Raw genomic sequence first — 7,607 nt, forward strand, 5'->3', positions numbered from 1 at the left:
AAAATTGAAGGGGAAGGAGATAAGAGAAGAGGGGAGGGAGAGATAGAAGGGAAGGCAGATTAGGGGAAAGGGTATTCAGAATGCATGCCATCTTTGGTTGGGGGGAGGGATGAGATGGGGAGAAAATTTGGAACTCAAAATCTTGTAGAAGTGAATGTTGAAAACTAAAAATAAATTAATTAATTTAAAAAAAACACTAGTGAGGAGGGAAAGGGAGAAAGAAAAAAGAAATGCATAAACAGGGGGGAAATAGTATGGAGAAAAAGACACAAATAGTAATCATAACTGTGAATGTGAATGGGATGAATTCTCCCATAAAACAGAAGTGGATAGCAGAATGGATTAAAAACAATAATCCTACAATATGTTGTTTACAAGAAATACATTTGAAACAGAACGACACACAAGGTGAAGGTAAAAGGTTGGAGGAGAATATATTATGTCTCAGCTGAAGTAAAAAAAAAGCAAGAGTTGCAATCCTGATCTCAGACAAAGGTAAAGCAAAAATAGATCTTATCCAAAGAGCTAAGGAAGGAAATGATATCCTGCTAAAAGGTACCCTAGACAATGAAGTAATATCATTACTAAACATATATACACCAAGTGGTATAGCATCCACATTCTTACAGGTGAAGTTAAGGGAGTTATAGGAAGTAACAGATAACAAAATTATACTAGTGAGGGACCTCAGCCTTCCCCTCTCAGAACTAGATAAATTGAACCACAAAATAAATAAGAAAGAAGTTAAGAAGGTGAATAGAATTTTAGATAGGTTAGATAGGGTTGACCTCTGGAGAAAGTTCAATGGGGATAGAAAGAACTATATTTTTTCTCAGTGGTAAATGGCACCTATACAAAAAAATTGACCATGTATTAGCTCATAAAAACCTCACAATCCAATGCAAAAAGGAAGAAATATGAAATACATCCTTTTCAGACCATGATGCAATAAGAATTACATGTAATAAAGGGCCATGGAAAGATAGACTAAAAATTAATTGGAACCTAAATAATCTAATACTAAAGAACGAGTGAATCAAGCAACAAATCATAGAAACAATCAATAATTTCATCCAAGAGAAAGACAATAATGAGACAACATACCAAAACTTACTCGATTCAGTGAAAGCAGTTCTTAGGGGAAGTTTTATTTCTCTGAATGCTTACATGAATAAAACAAAGAAAGAGGAGTTCAATGAATTGGGCATGCAACCAAAAAAGCCAAAAAAAAAGAAAAAAGTAAAAATCCCCAATTAAATACCAAATTATAAATTCTTTCAAACTGCTTTTCTCTTATCCCATTTGTTTTGTTTTACATCAAGAAGTATGTCCTCCCCCCAAACTGCTGTCTTTGGATTTATTAAAAACTATTTTACTTTATTTCTTTGCTTGCATACCTCATTTTTTCCATTGATCAACCTTTTGATTTTTAGTAAATTCCAATTGTTTTCTGGATAGCTAGTTGTCCCACTGGACTTGAAGTCAGGAAAGCTCATGTTCCTGAGTTCAAATCTGCCCTCACTTAGTTATTAACTGTGTGACCCTGGGCAAGTCACTTAACCCTGTTTGCCTCACTTCCTCATCTGTCAAGTGAGCTGCAGAAGGAAATGGCAAACTACTCCAGTATCTTTGCCAAGAAAACCCCAAATGGGGTCAGGAAAATTAGACAATATCAACAACAATTGTTTTCATAATCATTGATTTGTAGTATAGTTTGAGATCTGCTACTGATAATCACTAACCTAAAGCCCTTTCTTTCCTCCTTTGGCCATCCATTATTGCCCTCAAGATGCTTGACATCTTTTAAAAAAAAATTGATGCTTTCTGTTTCTTACATCACCCCAGTATCCCATTTATCCCTCCCTTCCCCCATCCTTGAGAGCTATGCCATGTGACAAATAGTATTTTTTTTTTCTTTTAGACAGGAAAAAATACAAGGGAACTGACCATGCATCACTAAAAGGTGTGAAATGTTTAACACCTGTGGGCTTCTCACCCCCTGGATAGGGTAGGGTGATTGTATCTTCTCCTGCTTTCCTCTCAGTCCTTCACAGTTCCTTAACATTCTGTTCCATGTGTTTTTAAGTTTTTGGTGGGTTCTTTCCATTTAAATTGTTAGAGTTCCCATGTATTTGTTCTGTTTTCTTGGCTGCTCCTACTTCACTTTGCATCAGTTCACAAAGCATTCCAGATTTCCCTATAGTCGCCACTGCCATCATTTCTTAAAGCACAGTAGTAGTATTCCATTATTCATGTTCCAGACCTTGTTTAGCAATCATTCCCCAGTTGATGAGCATCTAGTCTGTTTCTAATTTGTAGTCATCACAAATATTTTAAAATATATATAATACAAATATTATATTTATATAATATGGTATTGTAAATTTTTTGGCATACATAGGGGGACTTTTTTCTTATTAATGGCTTCCTTGGGGTGTAAACACAGTAACAGCGTCTTTGTTTCAAAAACTAGGGACATTATTGTTACTTTCTTTGTATAATTCCAACTTCCCAAAATGATTGTGCCATTTCATAGCTCTACCAACAATGTGTTAGTGTGCCTATCTTTCCACACCCCTCCAACTTTGACTTTCTATTTTTTGTCCTTTTTGCCAATTTGCAGAGGGTAAATGGGATTCTAAGGGTTGTGCTGATTTGCATTTCTCTTTTCATTAGCGATTTGGGACATTTTTTTCATGTGGTTGTGAATACTTTGCAGTTCTTTTCAGAGGTGTTTGCTCATATCCTTTCACCATTTATCAAGAGGGGAATTGCTATGTATATACCTGCATTCATACATACATATATATATGTGTGTGTGTGTGTGTGTGTGTGTGTGTGTGTGTATGTATACACACATATATATTTATATATACACACTCATATATATATATATGTACATACATATATACCTGTTTGCATGCTTTGTATATCAAACCTTTATCAGAGGAATTTGATACAAAGGTTTTTTTCCCCTCTTTTTATGCTAGATGCATTAATGTTGTTTGTGTGAAGCTTTTCAGTTTTAAGCAAAGTCATCAATTTTGCACTTTGTGATTACCTCTGTCACTTATTTGGTCAAAAATACATCTCTTACTCATGTCTGTGAGAGGTATATGATATTTTTAGTCACATGATGATCATGGTCATATATCCACTTAGACTTGTATCTTTAGGTGTTAAGCCTCATTTTTGCCAAACTGCTTTCCAGTTTTCCCAGCAGTTTCTATCAAATAGGGAATTTTTTTCTTTAGTTAACTTATCACTTCCACTTTATTATTGAGTTCTATTGTTTCTGAATCTCCCTTTTCTACACTGTACCATTTGTTTGTTTCTCTGTTTTTTAACCAATAGTTTCGATGACTGCTGATTTATAATATAATTTGTGCCCTGGAAGTTCTATATCCCCTTCAACAGTACTTCTTTCAATCACATTCTTGATATCCTCTTGGTGATTTGATTTGTCTAGCATTAAAATTACAGATTAATTTTGGTGATATTGATATTCTAATGATATTGGCATGGCCTAACTGTGAACACTGAATATTCTTCCAGCGATTTAGGTTGTTTTTTAATTCCTTTTTATAAAAATGTTTTTATTTATTTCCCAATTAAAAGAAAAATATTAAAATCCATTTTTAAAATATTGAGTCCCAAGTTCTGTTCCTCCCTCCCCTCCCCCACACCTTGAGAAGGCAAGTTATATAAAATCACTTAAACATGTGAAGTCATGTAAAACATATTTTCATGTTAGCCAAATTGAAAAAGAAAACACATGAAAATGCAAGAAAAATAAATAAAGTTTAAAAAAAGTATGCTTCAATGTGAACTTAGAGCTCATCAGTTCTCTCTCTGGAGATGAATAGCACTTTTTCAATAGGAGTCCTTTGGAATTGTCTTGAATCGTCATCTTGATCAGAGTAGCTAAGTCTTTTGCAGTCAATCATCAATACAATATTACCGATGCTGTGTACATTTTTCTCCTGGCTCTGCTCACTTCACTTTATATCAGTTCATATATGTCTTCCCAGGATTTTCTGAAACCATCCTGTTCATCGTTTCATATAGCACACTAGTATTCTATCACAACCACCTGCCCCAACTTGTTCAGTCATTCCACTTTTGATGGTCATCCCCTTGATTTCCAATTCTTTGCCACCACAAAAAGAGCTGTTGTTCTTTTCCTCCTCACCATTTTTTAATTTCTTTGGGATACAGACGTAGTAATGGTGTTGCTGAGTCAAAGGGTATGCACAGTTTTGTAACCCATAGGGTGTAGTTCCAAATTCTTCTCCAGAATGATTGTACTAGTTCACAACTCCAAAAATAGTGCATTAGTTTCCCAATTTTTCCACATCCCTTACAGCATTTGTTATTTTCCTTTTCTGTCATATTTACCAATCTGATAGATGTAAGGTGGCACCTCAGAGGTGGTTTTATATTCATTTGTCTAATTGCAGTGACTTAGAGCATTTTTTAAAGTGATTACTGATAGCTTTGATTTCTTCTTCTAAAAACAGCCTGTTCATATTCTTTGACCATTTATCAATTGAGGAAGAACTTTTTTTTTTTTTTTGCTTAGGCAGTTGGAATTAAGTGACTTGCCCAAGGTCACACAGCTAGTAAGTGTCAAGAGTTTGGTCTGAGGCCAGATTTGAACTCAGGTCCTCCTGACTTCAGGGCCAGTGCTCTATCCACTGCACCATCTAGCTGCCCCTGGAATGACTCATTTTTTAAAAAATAAATTTGGCTCAGTTCCTTATAAATTTGGAAAACAGCATCTTTATCAGAGAAACTTGCTGTCAATTTTTAACCTATCTACCTGTTTTCTTTCTAATTTTGACTGTATTAAGGTTCTTGTGTGCAAAGATTTTCAAATTTCACATAATCAAAATCATCTATTTCACTTCCCTTAATCCTCTTGATCTCTTGTTTGGTCATAAAGTCTTCCCTTATCTGTAGATGTGACAGAAACATTTTTCCTTGCTCCCTTGATTTACTAATGATATCACCATTATGCCAAAATCATGTACCCATTTTGATCTTATCTTGGTATAGGATGTGATGTTGATTTACGCTTAGTTCTACCAAACTGTTTTTTCCAGTTTTCCTAGCAATTTTTGCCAAATGGTGAGTTCTTACTGCCAAAGTTTGGATCCTTCTGTTTACCAAACACTAGATTACTGTGGTCATTTCCTACTGTGTATTGTGTACCTAATCTCTTCCACTGATCCACCCCTCTATATCTTAACCAGTACCATATTGCTTTCATGATCACTGCTTTCTATTATACTTTAAAATCTATTACTGCTTCACTGTAGTACTTCACATTTTTTTTATTGATTTCCTTCAAATTCTTTACCTTATATTCTTCCCAGATGAATTTGATTATTATTTTTTCTACTCCTATAAAATAAGTCTTTGGTGGTTTAATTGTTGTGGCACTGAATAAGTATATTATCATGAGTAAAATTGTCATTTTTATTGGCTCACCCTACTGATCAGCAACTCGTATTTCTCCTGTTGTTAAGATCTGTCTTTGTTTGTGTGAAGAGTGTTTTGTCATTGTTTTTATGTAGTCTTGTGGGTTGGTGTTGGCAGGGAAACTCTTGAGTATTTCGTGTAGTTTGCAGTTATTTTAAATGAAGTTTCTCTTTCTATCTCTTCCTTCTGGTAATTTTTGTAATTTATAGCTTGTTGGTTGTATTATAAAAGTGCTGATGATATATGTGGATTTATTTCATATAAAAGTGCTGATGATATATGTGGGTTTATTTTGTATCTTGCAATTTTGCTAAAGTTGTTCATTGTTTTCACTGGTTTTTTTAATTTATTTTATTTTTTATGGTGCTCTAAAGATACAATAGATCATGTGCAAAGTGGATGTGCAAATATTGTCTCCTCATTGCCTATTTTTATTCTTCCAATTTCTTTTTCTTGTCTTCTGTCTATAGCTAGGATTTCTAGTACAACATGGAATGATTGTGGTGATAATGGAAATCCTTGTTTCACTCCTGATTGTATTTGGAGGGCTTCAAGTTTATTCTCATGACAGGTAATGCTTGCTCTTGGTTTTTAAAAAGATTATTATTTATAATTTTGAGAGAGGTTCTGTTGATTCCTTTGCTTTCTAGTGTTTTTAATAGGAATGGGTTGTATTTTGTCAAAAGCTTTTTTCTGCATCTTTTTATATAATCACAAGATTTTTGTTGGTTTTGTTGTTGATATGGTCAGTTATGATGATACTTTTCCTAACACTGAAACAGCCCCACACTCTCAGTATCAATCCCACTGCTCATAGTGTATGACCTTTGTGATATATTGCTGTAATTTCCTTCCTAGGATTTTGTTTCAAGTGGTTCTTTGCTTTTCTTTAAGGAAATTGGTCTATGATTTTCTTTCTCTGTTTTTGTTCTCCATTGTTTAGGTATCAAAGACATCTTTTGGATATAAAAAGACTTTGGTAGGACTCCTTTAACTATTTTTTCACATAGTTTATATAGTATTGGGATGAACTGTTCCTTAAATGTTTAGTAGAATTCGCTTATAAATTCATCTGATCCTCGGGATTTGGTCTCAGGGAACTCATTTGTGCCTTGTTCAATTTCTTTTTTAAAGATGGGATTGTTTACGTATTCTGTTTCCTCTTCTTGTTAAAATGTGCAGTTTATATTTTTGTAACTATTCATCCATTTTGCTTTGATTTTAAGTTTACCTGACATATGATTGTGCAAAATACCTCCTAATAATTGCTCTAATTTCATCTTCATTGATTATACATTCACTCTATTCATTTTCAAGAAGGGTAGTTTGGTTTTCTTCTTTTGTTTAATCAAATAACCAATGGTTTATCTATTTTATTAGTGTTTTCATAAAACAAATCCTACTTTTATTTATTAATTTAATTTTTTTACTGTCAGTTTTCTTAGTCTCACCTTTTATTTTCAGCATTTCCATTTTGATATTTATTTGGAAATTTTTAAATTCTTCTTTTTCTAGTTTTTTTAAAAAAATTCTTTCCAAATTCCTTGATTTACTTTTTCCTTTCTTTGACTGATGTATGCATTTAGAGAAAGACAATTTCCATAAGTACTGCTTTGGTTGCATCCTACTCTTTTTGGTGTGTTGTCTCATCATTGGCATTCTCTTTAAAGAAATCATTGATTGTTTTCTATGATTTGTTCTTGGACCCACTCATTCTTTAGGGTGAGATTATTTAGATTTCACTTAATTTTTAATGTTTCCACACCCTTTATTCAATGTCATTTTTATCAGCTGTGGTCTGTAAGGGTGCATTTAAGATTTCTGTTTTTCTCCTTTTCATTATGAAGTTATTGTGCTCTCATACATGGTGAGTTTTTGTGAAGGTCCCATGTACAGCTGAGAAAAAGTTATATTCCTTTCTATTTCCATTCAGTTTCTTCCAGAAGTCTATCATATCTCACTTGTCTAAAATCCTTTTCATATACTTAACTTCTTTATATTATGCATAGATTTACCTAACTCTGAGAAGGGAAAGTTAGAATCACCCATTAGTATAGTTCTACTCTTTTTTTCTGTAAGTCATTCGATTTTTACTCTAAGAAATTGGATGCTCTGCCACTTGG

This window comes from Vombatus ursinus, unplaced genomic scaffold (genome assembly GCF_900497805.2).
Source record: "Vombatus ursinus unplaced genomic scaffold, bare-nosed wombat genome assembly UNPS02003550.1, whole genome shotgun sequence".
NCBI classification, from domain to species: domain Eukaryota; kingdom Metazoa; phylum Chordata; class Mammalia; order Diprotodontia; family Vombatidae; genus Vombatus; species Vombatus ursinus.